The sequence below is a fragment of the Myotis yumanensis genome, unplaced genomic scaffold (genome assembly GCF_028538775.1).
Source record: "Myotis yumanensis isolate MYYU_CA2020_CCGP unplaced genomic scaffold, mMyoYum1.0.hap1 SCAF_3, whole genome shotgun sequence".
Classification (NCBI taxonomy): Eukaryota; Metazoa; Chordata; class Mammalia; order Chiroptera; family Vespertilionidae; genus Myotis; species Myotis yumanensis.
In genome coordinates, this window is record NW_027223754.1 from 105,760,596 (window position 1) to 105,782,107 (window position 21,512).

Genomic DNA, 21,512 nt, shown 5'->3' on the forward strand with positions numbered 1-21,512 from the left:
TCTATTATTAGATAGGATATATATACATATCTCTTACCATAAAAATAAAAAAAACCACCATGAGGCAGGATCCATGTGTAGGAGAAATAAATGTAGATCTTGGCCATTGCAAGGGTGCAGTTCAAGGCATTGAGGCTGGAAGGCAGGGATGGGAAGGAAGAACAAATGGGGAGTGCATCCTGTATGTTCTTCACTCCCTCCAGTACTTAACACAGTGCAGTCCCTGACCTCCCTTTTTTTGGCAATGAAAAGAAGGTGGAAGTAATGTTGGAGGCCAAGACCTGGAATTCTGGCTTGGGTGGATGGCAGTTTTACTAGGGTTGTAATCCAGGGGGAGCAATAAGTTTGGTAGAGAAAATAAGTAGTTCTGTTTTAAGTAACCTGACTTGGAGGTGCCTTCATATATTTAGATAGAGATGTCCAGGAGACAGTTAGGGAATAGTGCAGAATGAAATTTTTAAAAAGTCGGCCAAGGACAGAAGAACCCTGGGAGCCCTCATTATTTATCAGTGTGGCGGAAGTCAGAGGAGTGTCCAGAGAAAAAACAGAGGAGGAGACTTCAGTTGTATAATCCTTTGTCCTTTGCCAGATTGACTTTTGGTTGCTCCTAGTGAAATCAGACCTTCTCTCTTGGGGTGTTCCCTCTCCAAGCCAGACTGTCCTAGTTGGGCACAGGCATCTTGGAGTGCTGAGATAAGTGAGGTAAAATGGATTCATTTCCAAACATTTAAGCTGTGTATTGGGAATTTCTAGACCTTTAATCTTCTAACCCAGGGGTGGGCAAACTTTTTGACTCGAGGGCCACAGTGGGTTCTTAAACTGGACCGGAGGGCCGGAACAAAAGCATGGATGGAGTGTTTGTGTGAACTAATACAAATTCAAAGTAAACATCATTACATAAAAGGGTACGGTCTTTTTTTTTTTTAGTTTTATTCATTTCAAACAGGCCGGATCCGGCCCGCGGGCCGTAGTTTGCCCACGGCTGTTCTAACCTGTGCTAATTTTCTGATTCCACTATCCCTTTATTGCTTCTTTTGCTTACATTCTACATTTAACCAGTTAACTGCCACTCGTCCAAAATGGAAACCATCCCCACACGCCACGATATTTTGAATTTAATTTAAAAAATCAATTTGCAATGAATATTATAATAATAAACATAATTTGTGTGTTTTTGAATAGTTTTAGCTGAAAATTCTCATGAAAAATTATTTTAAAGTTGGTCAGGGCTGCCACTTAGGGAAAACATTTTTTTTTAGTGTGGCGTGTAGGGGAGATCCACTGCTTGTGTCTACAGACACTTATGGCGTACAATGGGTTAAATAAAAATTAACAACTTTTCTCCATGGCTAGTTTTGCTCAGTGATTAAAATGTCAGCCCATGGACCAAAGGGTCAAGAGTTCAATTCCCAGTCAAGGGCATGTACCTGAGTTGCAGGTTCCCTAGCCCTGGTGGGGGCACATGTGGGAGGCAGCCAATCAAAGTGTCTCTCTCACATTGATGTTTCTCTCTCTCTCTCTCTCTCTATCTCTCTCTCTCTCTCTCCCTCCCTCTCCCCCCTCCTCCCTCCCTTCCAGTCTCTCTAGAAATCAATGGAAAAAATATCCTTGGGTGAGGATTAAAAAAAAAAATTTGATAGCTTTTGGCCAACATCAGTCTCAGGATAAAAGGCATCTGCAACCCTACAGTCCCATGGGTAACATCAATTAAGATGCCTATGCATTTATTAAAGGTCAAAGCATTTTTTCATACATTTCATTTCTTTTATTGTTTGAGCAGTAATTTAGAAGATTATTAGGTTTGAGATTCATAACCCATTGCTTTCCATTGTGCTTTGGAAATCACACAACTGTCATGAGAAAGGAACAATGCATTTCAACATTTAACTGAAATATATTTGATTCCTTGGCTCTAGTACTTAAGTCTGTCATAATGAAGAGAGATTTGTGCAAGAGTACTACTGGGACATTGTTGGGGGGAGGATGCCAGGAGTTATAAGCAGATTAAGGATTTCTTTGTTTTAGTTTGGGTAGCTCTATTTTCAGCAGTAGTTACCTTAAAAAAATTTCCAGGTCCCCAAGCCAAACCCAGCCATGTGCTTCTCATGCAGAGGCAAGATGGCTGTGACTTTTTTCTGTGGCCTATGTTCTGAGTTCTTCCTGTTGCCAACTTGGCACCAACAGCAAATGGATACAAACGTCTTTCTTCATATCCATCAGCCCCTTAAACCTGACTAAACCATACTCATCTTCAGATTTGGGAGTTACTAAAAATCCCCTCTGAGTGTTGGAAATGTTCTTAAACTAGATTGTGATGATGGTTGCATAGCTTGGTAAATTTACTAAAAATTATTGACTTGTACACTTAAAACAGATGGATCATATTGTATGTAAACTATGCATCCCCTCCAGCCCTCGACACTGTAACCACCTCTCCTGCCTGGGTGCTAGTCTTCATGGGCAGCTAGAACCCTGCTTGAAGTCATAGTTCTTGGTCAAGTACTGCAGAGTTCTGATGTCAAGAATTTGGCACAGCTTGTGGCTCTCACCCAGCTGCTCTCCACTTGGTCTTCCCAGGATGTCTAGTACCTAATCTGGTTGGCATATCTACCATAGATAAGTCAAGCCCATTTACTAGTATATTTTGAGGCTATAAGATGAAAAGCTCAGGTTCTCCAGGGCCTAGGTGCCAATTATCCAGTTTCTGGTTTATTCAGATCCCATGGACTCTCTTTCCCCCCTTGCTTTTTGGCCATTTTATTGTTCTGTTAATACTCAGGTTACAAATTAAGGAGGGAATTTCTGGAAAGCTAAATCTCACAGTATGGCCATTTCTCAACAGTTCCATTTGAAGATTCAGTAGAAGAGGAAGTTAATTAATTATTCCCGTCGTGTATATATTTGCTAACCTCTTTATTCTTTTCTGCTTTTCCCCCCAAAATTATCTAGATGATTGAAATTGACGTAAAAAAATTTTCCCTGCCTTCACCCCAAGTGCCGCTCTATCCAGTTGGACTGCAGTAATATGAAACAAGTCTGGTTCACTAATTATTACTAATTTTCTCTTCAGAAACCATAACCTTATGATCGCAAAGAGCTTATCCACCTTCACTGTTTTTGTGTGTTTGTCAAACACCAGGTGGTTTAAAAAAATGCTATTATTACTAATAGGGATTGAAACTTTAATATGAACAAGTGAGTTAAATTGCCCCATGCAGAGGCTGCCCTTTTCTTTCCCCAATATATTTTTATTTATTTCAGAGAGGAAGGGAAAGGGAGAGTGAGATAAAGAAATCAGTGATGAGAAAGAATCATTGATCGGTTGCCTCCTGCACACTCCCTACTGGGGATTGAGCTTGCAACCCAGGCATGTGCCCTGACCAAGAATCGAACCATGACCTCCTGGTTCATAGGTTGACGCTCAACCACTGAGCCATGCCGGCCAGGGAGAGGCTGCCCTTTTAAATGTCATTCTAGCAGGAATTCCTATTGCCTTCACACTGTAGTTTGAGGTGCTCTGGGGCTTCTGATCAGGTGTTTCCTGAAACACAAACTAAGGCCCTTTAACAAAGTCTTTATAATGTTTAGTATCTGCATCAAATATCTATTTACATTCACTTTTCCCTGTCCTGAAGTGGGTGATATTTCTAAAAGTTGGGTATACTCAGTCTGTACCCAAAGGGGGAACCTGATAGGGTGGGATGCATCCAGGTCAGTTTGATCATGCTGGGCATTGAGCAGTCCTTAGTCATGACTGCAGGCATAGAAGTCCTTCAGTTCATGAGAGGGCAGATGGCATCCTTTGGTTGCCTTCCTGGTAAGGATGGTTTCCATGGAGTCAGACTTGCCTAAGCCATAGCTGGTGAGAGGGTCAAGAAGTATGTACACTGTGTACTATCCCCTATGGAGCACTGGGCTCACTCAGATTTTAGATTTCAGTCCACTGAGCAAGCCAAAGCATTTGCCTTCTGTGTACCACAGCCAGCAGGTCAATTAATAGTGGTCCTGTGCCTGTAATAAATTAGGCAAGTGTTTAGAAAATCAGGTGGTGGGCAAGGAATAGCTTGTAACATGAAATGCTGTTGCTGGACTGGAGAAGAATGCCTGAATGTGGCACTGAGTCTCTTGGACATCAAGTGTTGGCATTGTAGTATGAGGGTGCATGTGCCCTTTCGGGGTTATTCCATCTAATCTCATGGGTGCTGAATTGAGCAAAGATTAATTAGTCTTCTGTAGAAAAACTTTGGTAGATTACTGGCTTTGAGCCCAGAGTAATTGGAATTTGGGAGCCCAAATGTCTCATGGCAGTTAATTGTTGGATATTGGTTTTAGAAGAAAAGAAACTAAAGTTTTGGCTGTACTTCAGCACCCTCTTAGGTAGGGTGGGAGGTCATCCCTATGGCAAGGGAGTGGTATAAGTAGAAGTTGTGGATTATACACTTTCAAGAGCCTGTCAGGGTACAGCTTGGAGAATTTGCAATATTCTTTAAGCATAAGAAAGAAACACTTGTTGTTATTCCCTTTCTTTGGATGTTTTATTTCTAACCAAATGGACTCTTTTCAGTGTGAAGGGGTTAGCTGCAAGAATGATTATCAGAGTCAGAGCGCAACAGGAATCAGAATAGAGTGAGAGAGTGGGCATTGAGGAGCATTTGATCCAGAGAAAACCTATTTCTATGGGAAAATTTTGCCTGAGTCCTATACCCTTTTAAGCTAATTTTGGAGGGAAAGTACAGGGGTGGGCAGAAATAGGTTAATAATAAACAAATAAATAAAACAATAGTTAATGAATAAATAATACAAGAATTAACTTTGTATTTCACGTATTCACAACTACTTTTGCCCACCCCTGTGTATTCTGTAGAGCTGGTTTAAGATTGGCCCTCTTGGTTTCTTTCTGTTATGGAGACAAGTGAGGTTTTCTCCATGAAAATTGTTGAAATAATCAGGGCCTTGGAACCAACTAGCCCTACTCCCTCCTGTGGCCTGGAGTCAAGGCAGAGCTATCAGTTAGCTTGGTGCATGGATGGAGGTGGAGTGGGAACCTCTACCTTACTGGAAATTAAGATCTTTTTCCTTTGCTAGCTGTCAGCCTCTTGAAACAGCTTCTTCTTACCAGTCCTGTTTTGCAGCCAGTCTTCTCCAAAGAGTGCATACTTGTCCTTGGCTTTATCTCCTTCCTCCCCGATTTCCATGTAGGAACCCTGTGTAGCATCTGGTGAGTCTTTTCCTTTTGGACTGACACTTGCGTACTTTGAAATCACAATGCTAGTAACTTAGGGATCTTCTGGTATCTCAAAAAGGTAAATATCATCCTGGAAAGTGAATCAAAAACAGTTGTCCTTTTCATAATTGGTACCTGTACAGAGATGCCTTTGGGACCTCAGTTTTGGTTACTTCTTTGTTCTTTTCTCATCCCCCTAAATTAATAACAAGTTAATAACGAACTAAACATTACACAAATACCTTTCTCCTTTCCTATACTTCTGTGACATTAGACATTGTGGCCCAAGTAAGCCTTTTATTTGTCTTTTCCTTTTTCCCTGGCGCCTCCTTTTCCATGGGCATGTGCACTGACTACAGGTATAAACCTGAATCACCCTTCTGCTAACCAGTGCCATGTAACTTGATGGGTAGACAGTCAAGACTGTCATTCTAGAGCAAGTAGGAAGTATTGAAAGGGAGGTGTGTAGCAAGGTGAGAAGAAATGTAGAGGAGGGAGTGATTAGCTTTGCCTGGTGTTGGGGAGGTGGGGTCATTTCGGTGCAGTCTGGAATAAGTAGTAGAAGTCTCAAGTGGACAGGGAGGAAGGACATATTAGACAAAGGGAACAGCATGAACAAAGTCGAGGAGGCTCCTAAGGCTGTGGTACATCCTTGAAACAAAGTATGAGCTAAGAAAATGGTTTGTGTTTGGAAGTATAGGAAATAAGGCTGATGCTAAATTTTGATGGACATTTTGAACCTTGCTGAGGGTTTAGATTATTCCTTAAAGGCAATGGAGGGCTGTAACAAGATCACATTTGCTCTTAAAAAAGAACACTCTGGCACTCAGGTGGAGGATGGATTGGACAAGAATTAAGATTAAGAGGCTATTGGATAGTCCAGGCTAGAAATCACAGGTGCTTCCATCAAGATAATGGCAGGGAGATGACTTCTATAAGATAGAAGTCCTCAACAGGACTTTGCTTTTGGTTGATTGGATTGAGGGGTGGAGACAGAGAAGGTCTTGGATGACCCTAGATTTCCATTTGGTGGCTGGATGGTGATGGCTGTATGACTATATGAATTGGTGGAAGAGAACAGAAGTATTCCATTTTGGACCACTCAGTTTGAGGTACCTATGGGATGTCTAGATGAAGTAGTTTAGTAGCATCTGGATCTCAGGAGCAAGGTCAAACATGATAAAAGTTAAGGGGTTATCCATTTTATGAAGGAGAGAGGCAGATGAACTAATTGGAGCCTTTTCAGAGAACTGAGCAGCAGTGAGAACAGTAGTAGGAAAAGCAGGAGTTAGAGCCAAGGAAGGGAGAGTTTTTAGGAAGAGCCACAGAGTGGGAACAACTAAGAGAAGGGTTAAAAAGTGTCTGGCCCAGCCAGTGGCTCAGTGTTTGAGCATCGACCTCTGAACTAGGAGGTCAACTGTTCGATTCCCGGTCAGGGCACATGCTTGGGTTGCAGGCTCGGTCCCCAGTTAGAGGCATGCAGGAGGCAGCCAATCAATGATTCTCTCTCATCATTGATGTTTTTATCTATCTCTCCCTTTCCCTACCTCTCAGAAATTCATTAAAAAAATATTTTTAAAGTGTCTGAACCTTTCACAATTAAAATGTTATTGTTGACCTCAGTAGAGTGATGGAGACAGAAGCCTGATTGTAGAGGGAATGAAAGATGAACAGAATGAGGTCATTAGGAGATCTTAAAGTATTGATAACAAGAGTAGACTGCTCTTTCAGGAAAGCAAGAGGGGTAGCCAGTAGTAGCTTGGAGAACACAGTTTAAAGAGAGAGATTAACGATGAGAGAGACCCCAGAATACCGGTAGACTAAGGGAGAAGTAAACTGTAGTGAGGAGGAAGTTTAAAATGTATGACAGATGGACAGTGGTGATGATGCACAACAGGTGAATATACTTAAATGCCACTGAACTATACACTTAAAAAATGGTTGAAATAGAAAACATTTTATAATAGTACTAGTGGCCTGGTGCACAAAATTTGTGCATGGGAGGGGGGATGTCCCTCAGCCTGGCCTGCACCCTCTCCAATCTGGGACCCCTTGGGAGATGTCCTACTGCGGCTGGGATCGGGCCTAAACCAGCAGTCTTGTAATCCGGGACCACTGGCTCCTAACTGCTCACCTGCCTACCTGCCTGATTGCCCCTAACCACTTAGCCTGCTGGCCTGCTTGCCCCCAACTGCCCCCCCCCACCCCGCCAGCTTTCTCACCCCCAACTGCCCCCCTTGCTGGCCTGATCGACCCCAACTGCCCCCCTGCCAGCCAGCTCGCCCCCAACTGCCCCCCCCACCGCTGATCTGCTCACCCCCAACTGCCCGCCCCCCGCCGCTGGCCTGCTCACTCCCAACTGCTCCCCCGGCTGGCATGGTTGCCCCCAGCTGCTCCCCCCGCCCCCCCCGCCAGCCTGATCACCCCTAACCGCCTCTGCCTTGGCCCCACCACCATGGCTTTGTCTGGAAGGATGTCCAGAAGGTCTCCTGGTCTAATTATCATATTACTCTTTTATTAGTATAGATAATAGTCAATGCACAATGATTCAGAGAAGAACAAAGGGGATAGTCTGCATAGCCTCAGATTGGTGTGGGAGGCTTCTCTGGGGTAGAGGAGGGTAGGGATCTTAAGTGTGAGGGCACCCTTGCCCCTCCTCTGGGCCATGTGAGAGGCAAAGGTATTGACAGCGGAAGAGGTGAGAATGGAACCGGAGGCCTGAGAATGCAGAACCAGGTTTATAGGAACCAGTTTGGGTTCTGTAAAAGAATTGCTGGGCAGCATTGAGGCCCTACCTGTGGTTGGAGGTGATGGTGTGGTGTAGCCACATCAATCTGCACTACTAACTTTTTTCCCTCTAGCAGTTCAGAAAAGTTGTTTTTGTCTCATCTCCATCCCCATTTCACTTCTGAAGCTGGTATTTCAGGTATCTAGTGATCTTATCTCTATTTGCCTCTCTCTTTCCACCTAATCTCTGGTGAAGAGTAAAATGCACAATAACCTTTTGGCTCCCCTTTTTCATCCTGCCTTGAATAAAGAAGTGTTGCCTTTTCAGACACCCTGGGCTTATGATAGTTTTGTGGTTTTCTGATGCAGATTTTAAAAACACACAACTTGGATTTAGAAATATTATGGGTCCTTCAATTATCTCTGGGGAGGACTGGGGGCTGTCGTATAGCATTTCATGACACTGATACCACTCTTCTTTCAGAAACCAGTTTGTGTGTGTGTGTGTGTGGTGTGTGTGTGTGTGTGTGTGTGTGTGTGTGTGTGTGTGTTTTATAAGGGACAGATACTCTGAAACAATTTGGCTATTGAAAACAAAGATGCTTCCAGGTCTGGCTCCTGTCTGGAACTGGGTACAGGAGCCTGCAAGGCGGAGCATATATAAGGCAAATCTAGAACAGGTAGTGGTCATGAGAAGGAACAGGTCTCCAGGAAACGAGAGGGCAGAAACCATCTGGATTCCCCTTGTAAGATTTCTGGATCTCTGTGTATATGTTCCTTCTCCCACTCTGGTGGCACTTGCCTGAAGACACTCAATCCATTTGCATTTGATTTGAATTCTGCCTCAGATCCTAACAGAATTTTGCCTGAATTTCCCATCTTCTGGGCAGGCTACAGAAATTCACTTATCTATTCATTCATTAATTCAAGAGGCAGTTATTGTGTACCTGCTTTGAATCAGGAACACATTCTAGGTGCGATAGTACAGCAATGAACAAAATGTCAAAAATCCTTACCCTCATAGAGCTTACATTCATTCTAGAGAGGAAAACAAACAAATGAATATCATTGATAGTATGTCAAGTTGTGGTACGTGCTTTGGGGAAAATCAGGGAGTCTGTTTTTAATGGCAAGGTCATGGAAGGTCACACTGAGGTGATAGTCAAATAAACACCCAAAGGTGGTGAGGAGTCATGCATATGTCATTTCCACTAGAAGGCTAGCGCTCTTAGAGGTAGAGAGAGGCTTTTTTCCTCTGTTATTGTATTAGAGCCTAGATCAGGGGTGGGCAAACTTTTTGACTCGAGGGCCACAATGGGTTCTTAAACTGGACCAGAGGGCCGGAACAAAAGCGTGGATGGAGTGTTTATGTGAACTAATATAAATTCAAAGTAAACATCATTACATAAAAGGGTACGGTCTTTTTTTTTTTTTAGTTTTATTCATTTCAAACGGGCCGGATCCGGCCCGCGGGCCGTAGTTTGCCCACGGCTGGCCTAGATAGATGCTCAATAATATTTTTTGAATGCATGAATGGATTTGGGAGAAGAATATTTTCAAACAAAAGGAGCAGCAAGTGCAAAGGGTGAAGTAAGAGAATGTGTGTCCAGTGTGTACAAGAAGCAGCAAAGAGCAGTGTGGCTGAAGGGTGAGTGAGGAGAGCAACAGAAGGAGGTGACAGAGGTAGGGTGTGTATGGGGTACAGATCTTATAGGGGTTTCCTGAGACCTTTTTTGTTGTTGTTGTTAATCCTCACCCGAGGATATTTTTCCATTGATCTTTAGAGAGAGTGGAAGGGAAGGGGAGAAACAGAGAGAGAGAAACATTAATGTGAAAGACACATCAATTAGTTGCTTCCCATACGTGCCCCAACCAGGGCCAGGGATCGAGCCTACAACCGAGGTACCAGCCCTCGAGTGGACCCTTCTGTCCATGGGCTGACATTCTATCCACTGAGCCAAACTGGCTAGGGCTCCCTGAGAGTTTTTTAGGGGTTCATGAGGTCAAAACTACTTTCACAATACTAAGGTAATGTTATTTTCCTTTTTCACTCACATATGCTCATGTGTACAGTGGAGTTTTCTAGAGGCTACATGATATGTGATCTTGTAACAGAAGGAATGCAAAAGGCAGATATGAGAATCCAGTTGTCTTCTTAAGCCAGACATTAAGGAGAATTGCAAAAATGTAAAACAAGTTTATTCTTCTCACTAAAATTTTGTTTTGGAAAATATTTTTTCATAAAATATGTTACTGTTAATGAATTGTTATTTTTAAAGGAATTAATAAGTATTGACTTTTTTTGAGTTTTAACTTCAAATATTGTAAATATTGATAGATCTTTGGTCCCTCAATATTTTTAAGAGTATAAAGAAGCCCTGACACCAAAATTTTGTAGAACACTATTATAGGGCCTTCTAGGCCATTGTGAAATGTTTGCTTTTATGCTAACACTAGAGGCCCAGTGCACAAATTCATGCATCAGTTGGGTCCCTCGGCCTGGCCTGTGGGATCAGGCCGAAACCGGCTCTCTGACATCCCCCAAAGGGTCCCGGATTGCGAGAGGGCACAGGCCAGTCCGAGGGACCCCACTGGTGCACAATCAGGTCCGGGGAGGGATGCAGGAGGTTGGCCGGCAGGGGAGGGACCGCGGGAGGACTCCAGGGTGTGTCCAGCCCATCTCGCTCAGTCCTAATTGACCAGACCCCAGCAGCAAGCTCACCTACTGGTCAGAGCGTCTGCCCCCTGGTGGTCAGTGCATGTCATAGTGACTGGTTGACTGGTCAACTGTCTGCCCCCTGGTGGTCAGTGCACATCATAGCAAGTGGTTGAGTGGCCATAGCATATCATTAGCATATTACACTTTGATTGGTTGAATGGATGACCAGGCACTTAGCATATAAGGCTTTTATTAGATAGGATGGGGAGCCATAGCCATGGCTCTGGCCGAATCACACAAGATGAAATTTAGTGAAGATTTTTATTTTTCCAAAAAGGTCCCTATATATCTGGAAAACAAAGGGAGATATATAGGGACCTTTGTTTTAGAGGTAACACATTAGTAATAAGAGGACTTTGGAGTTTTCTGTACCATGTGTGTCAGCATCTAGGGGCACATCCCAGAAAGCTCTTTTCTAAATGGGGCTTATGTTCTATTGGAGTAGATAGACCAGGGGTCCTCAAACTATGGCCTGCGGGCCACATGCGGCCCGCCGAAAACATTTATCCGGCCCCCCGGGTGTTTTTGCCGCCGCTGTGTGCATAGGAATTTGTTCATAGTTTTTTTTTAAACTATAGTCCGGCCCTCCAGTGGTCTGAGGGACAGTGAACTGGCCCCCTGTTTAAAAAGTTTGAGGACCCCAGAGATAGACAATAAGCAAACAAATCATATATACTGTGTCAGGGGTAACAAATGCCAGAGGAAAAATAATGCAAGGTGAGGGGAAGGCTTGTGCTCTTTCATATAAGTGATCAGGAAAGTTTTCTCTAACAAGATGGTATTTGAGCAAAGACCTGAATACAGTGAGAAAAAAAAGATGTGACCATCTGGGTGGAGAGCATCAGGCAGAGAGACTATGAAGGGCAAAGACCCAAGATGCGCAGCCTGCTGGGGCTGCTTGATGGTCAGGAAGAAGGCCAGTCTGGCTGGAGCATAAGAGAAGGTAGTAAGGCATGAACAAGAAATGGGAGAGGGGCAGGTCACTTGGAGGCATATAGGCCATAGTAAGATTGTTGTATTTAACTCTGAGATGGGAAGCCATTGGAGCATTTGAGCAGAGGCATGAACTGATTTGACTAACATTTAAGTGAATACTCAGGCTGCTGTATGGAAAATATTCAGGGTTGGGGTGGAGGGATTTGACAGTGGAAGCAGAGAGAGAGAGAGGCTCTTGAAGTAATCTAATGATGGTGATGAGTGAAGATGGTGACTTTGATGAGGATGGTAAAGGAAGACATGGTGAAAAGTGGTTGGACTTGGGCTATATTTTGAAGATAGAACAGACAGAAGTTTCTGAAAAATTGATTATGGGATGTGACAGAAATTAGGATAATTCCAAGGTATTTGGATTGAGCAACTAGGTGGATGGTGGTGCCCTTGCCGAGATGCATAATATTAAATAAGAAGCAGGCGGGAGGTAGGAATGGAATCAAGAACTTGGTTTTATGTGTTAAGCTTTTGTGTATGCCTGTCAAATTCCAATTAAGCAATTGGTTCAGAAAAGAGAAAACAAATATCTGGGTGCTATTGACTATCTCTACTACAAAATGGTACTTAAAGACATGGGACTGGAAGAATTCATAAAGCAGAGTTTTTTTTCTAAGTGGGCTGTGTCTCATTAATGGGTCATGAAATCAATACAGTGGGGACCAGCAATTTTCAAAAATGAAATAGAACAGAGAATATCAGAATATCTCAGTAGTAAAGGTACGTTTATTTTGTGAAAGTTGTTTAAAATTCCACTTATATACATATATAGGAAGAGAACTGTATGTACGATTTCAAAAGTTTGAAAGCCACTGATGTTTAGTGAGTGGATGTAGACTAAAAAGAGACCCAAATGACCCATGGCCATTTCCACATACAGAGGTTGGAGATAATATAAGGGACCAGCAAAGGACACAGGAAGTGGCTAGCAAGGCAAGAGTGTGGTATCCTAGAGGCCAAGAAGACATGTGATGAGCTGTGACTTGTGCTGTGTGTAGATGGGTTGAAGAAACTAGGGTTGCATATTGACCATTGTATTTGACAGTGTGCAAGTCATGCATGTCCTTGAGGATATCTTTGAGGAGGCATTACTTTGGAGTGGTGGGGATGAAGCCTAATTGTTGTAAGTTTGAAGATAGTGAGAGAAGAGAAAGTCATGACCACGAGCACAGATAGTTCTTTCAGGGAGTAGAGTAAACTAGTCAGAGGGGATGGGAAGACGTGATCATTTATGTTGATGGTGATAGTTTGGTTTGTAGGGAAAGGATTGCTGCAGAAGCGGACCAATAAAGAGGCAGTGTGGTTGAGGAAGAAAGGGGGGGATGGGATCAGGTATACAAGTGATGGTTGCTTCAGGTAGGCATGTGGATAGTTGTCTGTTCCTTGTCATAGGAGGGAAGACAGATGAGATGGGTTTCAGTTGCCTTTCAGCAGCCAGTAGGAAGAATTACTTTGAAACAAGACCACCCTTACTTTTATTTATGAAAAGTCTCCATTTCAAAGGAGCAGATGTAGGGATAAATCGTGAGAAGAAAAAATAATCCTGTATTGTGTGTCTTTCCTAAATTTACTTGAAACTATATATCCATTGATAACTGGGCAGTTATCTTCCTAGCAGACAAGGTCTGTCTGTGATCTATTGACTACAGATTCTGGCTCTCAGGCAGCAAGGGGCTTGGAGCATGCATCCTGATGTGCTTTTATTTCTCACTCTGTGTTCTCAGGTGGTAGCAAAACATGGCGGCACTGCTTTCTTACTGTGTGACATTTCAGCTTCTTTAAGCTGCAGTCTCCCCATAGATTCTACCTCATGGGGCTATGGTGAAGATTCAATGAGATGAGGTATGGATCTGACAGCTCATAACTTGTTGGTATCTTAGTTATTTTTGCTGTTATTGATGAAAGTCCTTTTTCTTTTTTATTTATTTATTTTTTTAAAGTTTATAGTTTATTAATCCTCTCATGAAAAATCTGCACAACCATCACAGATAAAGTCACCGAAGAATCTTTACTCCTTCTGTAGTTCAATCTCCAGCTCACTTTTTGCCAGCACCAACGTTGGCCTTTGCAGTCCCCCTGACTTTCTTCATTCTGTTCTTGCGTTCCTTTCTCTGTTTTCTTGAGGTCTTCTTCTTCTCATATAGGCCATGTCTTGCAAGTCTGTGTTTGGGTTCATCTTTCTTTGCATAATCCAGGGAGTCATAAATCATGCCAAAGCCAGTAGTCTTGCCACCACCAAAGTGGGTTCTGAATCCAAACACAAAGATGACATCAGGTGTGGTCTTATACATTTTGGCTAGTTTTTCCCGGATTTCTGTCTTGGGTACTGTTGCCTTCCCAGGGTGAAGGACATCAATGACCATTTGCTTCCGCTGAAGCAGTCTGTTGGTCATGAACTTCCTGGTCCGGATGGTTACTGTGTCATTCATGATGAAGGTTGCTCTTCAGGCAGCCAGGGAGGAAAAGAGCGAAAGTCCTTTTTCTTGTTTTAACATCTAAGTTTGGCAGGAACTTATTAACATAGATCTTATTTCTTGAGCCCCTCCCACCCAATGCCACACCTTTCAGAACAGATGGAATGGAAAGGGTAAAGCGTGATGATGGGACAAAGAAAGTTTTAAAAACATTTTTCTTTTCTTCAGAAAACAACTATCTGAGCTCTCGCATTCTGTTATATAAGTGGCCATTTATTTAGATCTTTTGTTGCTGGGACGATAAACTACTAGATAGTAATAACAATACTACCACTTGCTATGTGCCTGGCACTGCTAAATAGTTTATACCCATGACCTTAATTCTTGTGATTTATTTCATAGATGAGGAAACTATTTATATGACACTTGGTTTTGCAATGCTCTTTTTGACTTCTTGTTTCTCCAGGTTATCTGGGGCAACAGCATCAGCCATTATGTTTACTGGGTGTTTGGTTCTGACTTGGTGACAATCACAAAGCAGAGATCACTTCATTTCTGATTCACTTCATTTCTCTGTTGTGAAGTAATAGGTTGTTAAAAAAGAAAAAAAAAACAAAGACAAAAAGAAAAGAAATAAGTTGTTAGCAAAGAGAGTAAAATAAAAAGTTAGAGAAGATTTAGCATAGGGTTATACCAGTGTCTTTCAGAATTGGAAACTTGGAAGAGAACTCAGGGCCAATGTGGTCCAAGCTCATCTCAGAGCCCTCTATAGAGGGCCATTCCACAGCCAAGAGTAAGGTTGTATAAGAATTCATAACAAAAGTGCTATGCTATGTTCTTGCTAGTTGCTCTTATTCAAATATCAGACACCCCTGCCTTGCTTCCCACAGCTACCCTCCACAGCATGGAGCTTGAGGGAGATTATGCACATCCAGGCCAGGTAGTGTGGCAACCAGATCCAGGGCCAAGTTCTGGGAAGTCATCAGCAATGAGCAGAGTGTAGACCCCAGTGGCAACTATATGGGGGACTGGACCTGCAGTTGGAGTGCATGTGTCTACTACAACAAGGCCTCCTCTCACAAGTATGTACCTTGGGCCATCCTGATGTACTTAGAGCCTGAAACCATGGACGGTGTTTGATCTGGGGCTTTCAGGCACCTCTTCAGGCCTGACAACTTCAGTTTTGGTCAGAGTGGGCCCCAGCAATAGCTGGGCCAAGGGTTACTCCATGAAGGGTGCTAAGCTGGTAGACTGTCCTGGACATGGTGCAGAATGGGCGTGAGAATTGTGAATGCCTGCAGGGCTTCCAGATGACCCCGCTGGATGAGGGCACGGGGTCTAGATGGGCACACTTCTCATCAGCAAGATGCACAAGGAGTACCCAACCACATCATGAACACCTTCAGTGTGATGCCCTCGCCCAAAGTATCAAACACAGTAGTGAAGCCCTACAACGCCATGCTGTCCATCCACCAGCTGGTAAAGAACAACGACAAGACATCCTGCATCAACAACAAGGCCATCTATGACATCTGCTTCAGCACCCTCAAGCTGGCTATGCCCACCTCAGGGACCTCATGAGCAGAGTCACCAGCTCCTTCCACTTTCCTGGCCAGCTGAACACAGACCTGTGCAAGCTGGCCATGAACATGGTGCCCTTCCCTCACCTGCACTTCTATATATATACTAGAGGACCGGTGCACAAAAATTTGTGCACTCATGGGGGAGGGGGGGTCCCTCAGCCCGGCCTGTGCCCTCTCGCAGTCTGGGACCCCTCGGGAGATAACGACCTGCTGACTTAGGCCTGCTCCCGGTGGCAGAGGGCAGGCCCAATCCCTAGGTGCAGCCCCTGGTCAGGCTCAGAGCAGGGCCGATTGGGGGGTTGGGGCACCGCCCCCTGTCACACTCAAGGCAGGGTCGATAGGGAGGTTGCTGCGCCACCCCCTGTCACGCACAGAGCAGGGCCGATCAGGGGGTTGGGGCGCTGCCCCCTGTCACGCACAGAGCAGGGCCCATCAGGGGGATTGGGGCTCCGTACCCTGTCACGCACAGAGCAGGGTCGACCAGGGAGTTGGGGAGCTCCCCCCTGTCACGCACAGAGCAGGGCCGGTCAGGGGGTTGAGGAGCTCCCCCTGTCACTCACAGAGTAGGGCCGATAGGGGAGTTGGGGCACCGCCCCCTGTCACACACAGAGCAGGGCAGATCAGGGGGTTGGGGCGCCGCCACTGTCACACTCAGGGCAGGGCTGATGGGGAGGTTATGGCTCTACCCCGTCACACACAGAGCAGGGCCCGTGGGGGGGAGGGGGCGGGCGGGTTGGGGCGCCGCACCCTGTCACACACAGAGCAGGGCCGATCAGGGGGTTGGGGCGCCGCACCCTGTCACACACAGAGCCGCAGGGCGATCAGGGGGTTGGGGAGCTACCCCCTATCAGGCACAGAGCAGGGCTGATCAGGGGGTTGGGGCGCCTTCCCCTGTCATGAACAGAACAGGGTGGATAGGGAGGTTGTGGCCCCGCCCCCTGTCACACACAGAGCCGCAGGGCGATCAGGGGGTTTGTTCGCTGCCCCCTGTCACACTGATCCCGGTGCTGGGAGGCCTCGCGGCTCCGCTGATCCCGGTGCTGGGAGGCCTCGCTGCTCTGCTGATCCTGGTGCTGGGAGGCATATTACCCTTCTACTATATGGGATAGAGGCCTGGTACACGGGTGGGGGCCGGCTGGTTTGCCCTGAAGGGTGTCCTGGATCAGGGTGGGGGTCCCCACTGGGGTGCCTGGCCAGCCTGGATGAGAAGATGATGGCTGTTTGCAGCTGGTCACAACCCCTTTAGGGTGGGGGTCCCCACTGCAGGGCCTGGCCAGCCTGGATGAGAGGATGATGGCTGTTTGCAGCTGGTCACACACCCTTCAGGGTGGGGGTCCCCACTGGGGTGCCTGGCCAGCCTGGATGAGAGGATGATGGCTGTTTGCAGGTGGTCACAACCCCCTCAGGGTGGGGGTCCCCACTGGGGTGCCTGGCCAGTCTGGGTGAGGGGCTGAGGGCCGTTTTCAGGCTGGTGGGTGACTGAAGCTCCCAACCTGTCCTTTTTTTCTTTTTCTTTTTTATTCTGGGCCAGCTTTAGCTCTGAGGCTTGGCTCCAGCTCTGAGGCCTCGGCTGCTGAAAGCAGGTATCTGGTTTGTTTGGGTTCTATAATTGTAACACTGTTGCGGTCCTGCTCACTCCCGCTCTGAGATCCCGGCTGGCTGAAAGCAGGGATCTGGGTTTGTTCTATAATTGAAACAATGTTGCAGTCCTGCTGGCTGAAGCCCGGCTGGCTGAAAGCAGGTTTCTGGGGTTTTGTTTAGCGTCTATATTTGTAACATTGTTTCTTAAACTGCAAGCTCAGAGGCCGGCAAGGCAGGCGGGGAACGTTGGCTTCCTCCGTCACTGAAGCAAGCAAGCCTCCTGTTCGCTTCAAGCTGCCTGGCTGCCGGCCGCCATCTTGGTTGGCAGTTAATTTGCATATCGCTCTGATTAGCCAATGGGAAGGGTAGTGGAGGTACGGCTAATTACCATGTTTCTCTATTATTAGATAGGAGATAGATAGATAGATAGATAGATAAAGAGAGGAAGGAAGAGGGAGATAGAAACATCAATGATGAGAGAGAATCATTGATCGGCTGCCTCCTGCATGCCCCCTACTGGGGATCGAGCTTGAAACCTGGGCATGTGCCCTGACCAGGAATTGAACCATGACCTCCTAGTTCATAGGTCGATGGTCAACCACAAGCCATGCCAGCCAGGTCCCACCTACACTTCTTCATGCCTGGTTTTGCCAGCTCACTGTCCAGTGCAGCCAGCAGGACCGGGCCCAGACAGTGCCTGAGCTCAACCAGCAGATGCTCGATGCCAAGAACATGATGGCTGCCTGCGACCTCTGCCACAGCCACTACCTGACCGTGTCCACCATCTTCCATGATTGCATTGCATGTCCATGAAGGAGGTGGACAAGCAGATGATGGCCATCCAGAGCAAGAACAGCTGCTTCATGGAGTGGATCCCCAACAATGTGAAGATGGCTACATGTGACATCCTGCCCCACGGGCTCAAGATGTCCTCCACCTTCATCAGCAATAGCATAGCCATCTAGGAGCTATTCAAATGCATCTCAGAGCAGTTCACAGACATGTTTTGGCACAAGGCCTTTCTGCACTGGTACACGGTTGAGGGCATGAATGAAATGGAGTTCACTGAGGCCAAGAACAGCATGAATGACCTGGTGTCCGAGTACCAGCAGTACCAGGACACCATGGCCCAGAAGAAGGGCGAGATATATGAAGACCATGAGGAGGAGTCCAAGACCCAGGACCCCAAGTGAAGCACCTGGAGGGCCAGGGCCTAGAGCCATGTAGCCACTGATGCCACCCCAGTCTCGCCTAGTACTTCTAGTGTCCCTCAGTATTTATGGCACTCATCTCTGTCTTCCCACCATAGGTCATTTCCATTTTTGTGTCACTCATTTGTCTCTACTCTATCAGCTCTGGGCCTGAAATTTTGTTTTGTTTTTTTACTGGTTTGTGTTCATATTGGGGGGCAGGGGGTGGGGGGGAGAATACTTAAAAATTTTGTTGCTGTCAGATTTTAAAAGAAAGAATATCACTCCGTGCCCAGGCTGACCATAACATTGCCAAATACCACTTTTTGGTAGCATATTAGGAATCTCCTCTGTCACATATCTCCCATTCTCCTCCACTCCCCCAGCCACATAGGCCAAAGCTAATGCATCGCCCCAGGATTGGTCCAGTATGGGGCTGCTGGGTTCCCATATAGAAACCTGAGATGGGGTTCTGTTCCCCTCATCAACTCCACAGAAACAGTACATTTCCACTATATGTCAGGTCATAGCTCGAGAGACCTGGTCCCCCAGGCAGCTCTGTCCTTGTAGAAATGCAGGTTCTGAGGAGCTCTGGTGATTAAAGAGCAGCTCAGTGGAATGGAAGGGACATGCAGGTGAGGGTGGGGCTGTTTTCCCATTACCTGGGCATCCTACTGAGTTAGTTTGGTGTTAAATGAAACGGAAAATCAGGAAAGAGCTGAGGGTGGAATACCTCAGAAACTAGAGAATTAAGAATATATGAGGAAGATTGCTTTCCTTATTGTATTTTGAGCTCTCTTCCTAGGTACCCAGTGAACCTTATTTAAGGGCTGTGAAAGACAGAGATGAGAAGCTATTGGTACAGGAGCTGGGAAGGCAACAAGCAATCTTATTCCTAGATGATCTGATTCAGTAGCCCATTGCTCCCCTGAGCGGAGGGCCTCAGTATCCCCACCCACAGATGATAGTGGCCTGAACAGCCCTTGTTTCAGAGGCATAACTCTATAATCTGAAAGCATTTATCATCTAAATTCCCTCCCAGTGACATTCCAAAATATGCTTCCTATATGTCTACTTCTAAGATCTATTTAGACAAGTCAGACTTCTGACTGAATGAGCTGGGAAAGAAGCGTTTGATAGATATTTAAAATAAGATTCAAAGATTTTGCACATTGCCTGGTTTAATGGTTCAGTGGCTAGGGAGAAAATTGACTGAACTCGACTCTGATTTTATACTCTTAAAGTATAATTCTTACTTTGTTGTTTATTTTTTCTTTTTCTATTTTTAAATATAATTCTCCCCCATCCCACAAATAACCACCCATCTATTCTAAGAGCTAGAGATTGAGTGTTCACATAACCAGCCATGAGTCAGTGACAACTGACTTTTTGCTTTTGTTGTAAATAGAAACATAAACATTGCTCCTGCATTTACTTTATAGACAGCCTCTCCAGCACTTTCCTCCACTGCCAAAGGATGTGCACGAATTCTGAGTCAGCAGTCAGCTGCTACAGGACAGAGCATACAGGATGTTGTCAACTGGTAGAAATTGCACTGATGCCTGGAAACCTGTCATTCATCTCTTCTTCCTCTTGCCTACTTAGGCTCCTCACTTCTCTTATCCCTTCCTTCCACATGTTGGGTTTCAGTCCCCAGGATTTCTGATACCTTCCAGCCATGTTTCCTAGTCTATAGGTTCCTATGATTATGAATGTTGATTTTCCCAGGATATTGGGATATAGCATACACAGGGATTTTTCATTTAGGGTATGATCGAGGTTTGACTTTCAGGAATGAGGGAAATGAGGGAGATAACAGGAATGGCCCTTCAGTTTTCCCCAGCTGCTCTAAGAGTGAATCAGAATGCCAGATGAGTCCCTTTGATAAATGAGACATCTGAGTCTGTAGATCTACAGAACAACTGTTCCACCCTGAGTATCTTCCCACTGCTGTCATTTGGCTTGCAAAGTAGGAAAAGTGAGGCAGCCCGAGGGAATAACTCTAGTGTAGTCTTACCTTGGGTGCCTGTCACATTGTTCCAGGAACCAACTTACCTCTATTTATCTGTTGTCATTAGTGACCCGCAGGTCGAAATCCCTTCAGCTGGGCACTTAATACTTGCCTGCTGCTTGGAAGCAGGCCCTTGCTCAGCTGTCTGGGAGCTGTGGCCGAAACCTGTAAATTTCAAAGTGTGTTATATCAACAGAAGGGTTAGGGGCCAGTTATTAGTGGAGGTGTTCATCTGTGCTGGCATTTGATTTGTACTCTCTGTGGTGGTTAGCAACTCTTTGGAAGTGAATATTTATTTCAAACAGAGTGGGCGATAGCCAACCAAAAGGTGTTAGCCTACATAGGCAAATGCTTCTCTGAAAACAAAAGTGTGAGACTCTTTTAGGGAGGTGTGAGCATAAAGTGGGCCTTATGACGGGGGAAGGGCTTTTGGAAACACATATTGCAGGATCTTTAATGTGTTGGTTTTAGCAAGAAAATTATAGTACTGAGTGCTCCAATTCTGGCAAGGAGTGGAAGGTGGCTGCTACTTAGGAACAACAACAACAACAACAACAAATCATTTTCTTTCTTGACACAAGGCAGAGAGATTAGACCAGGTGTATTAAAGCTTTCCAAACATTGTGACTCTGGTGGACTTAAAGTTAATGATGAATACAGGTAGGGTATGCAAGTGGCTTGCAGAGTGCTGTCTGCTTGCCAGAACAGCAAATAAAGCTACAGAAATATCCACAGAGAGGGCCCTTGGCAGAGCAAACACTCTAGGACCTTTGTTTCTAGTCCTTAGTTATGACCTGTCACCCTTCTGCCTTTGGACAAACACTTGTTTTTTTCCTGCCCCTACAGCCATCTATTGACTATCATTTCTAAGATAAGCCTTGATTTGTAAGAAAAAGAATGGACTCTTTAGAGGAACTTTAAAATATTTCTCTTTCTGTTATGTCTACCTAGAATAAACTTTTATTTAGGGGAAATTGGAGATGAATTCCAGTTAATCCCACTCCTTACTGGATTCTTGGCCAGGTAGATATTGGAAGTTTCTTAGTAGTGTAGTTTTTATATCCAAAGCTACAGGG

General features: G+C 45.2%; 1 protein-coding gene and 2 pseudogenes across 7 annotated transcripts in view; 2 read left to right on the forward strand and 1 right to left on the reverse strand.

Moving 5' to 3' along the window:
- MICAL3 (microtubule associated monooxygenase, calponin and LIM domain containing 3) overlaps positions 1 to 21,512 on the forward strand; it is a 253,825-nt gene that overhangs the window by 69,662 nt on the left and 162,651 nt on the right. The window lies entirely within an intron of this gene.
- Positions 13,581 to 14,125, reverse strand: LOC139006718 (small ribosomal subunit protein eS24 pseudogene; annotated as a pseudogene).
- On the forward strand, positions 15,027 to 18,449 carry LOC139006717 (tubulin beta-3 chain-like; annotated as a pseudogene).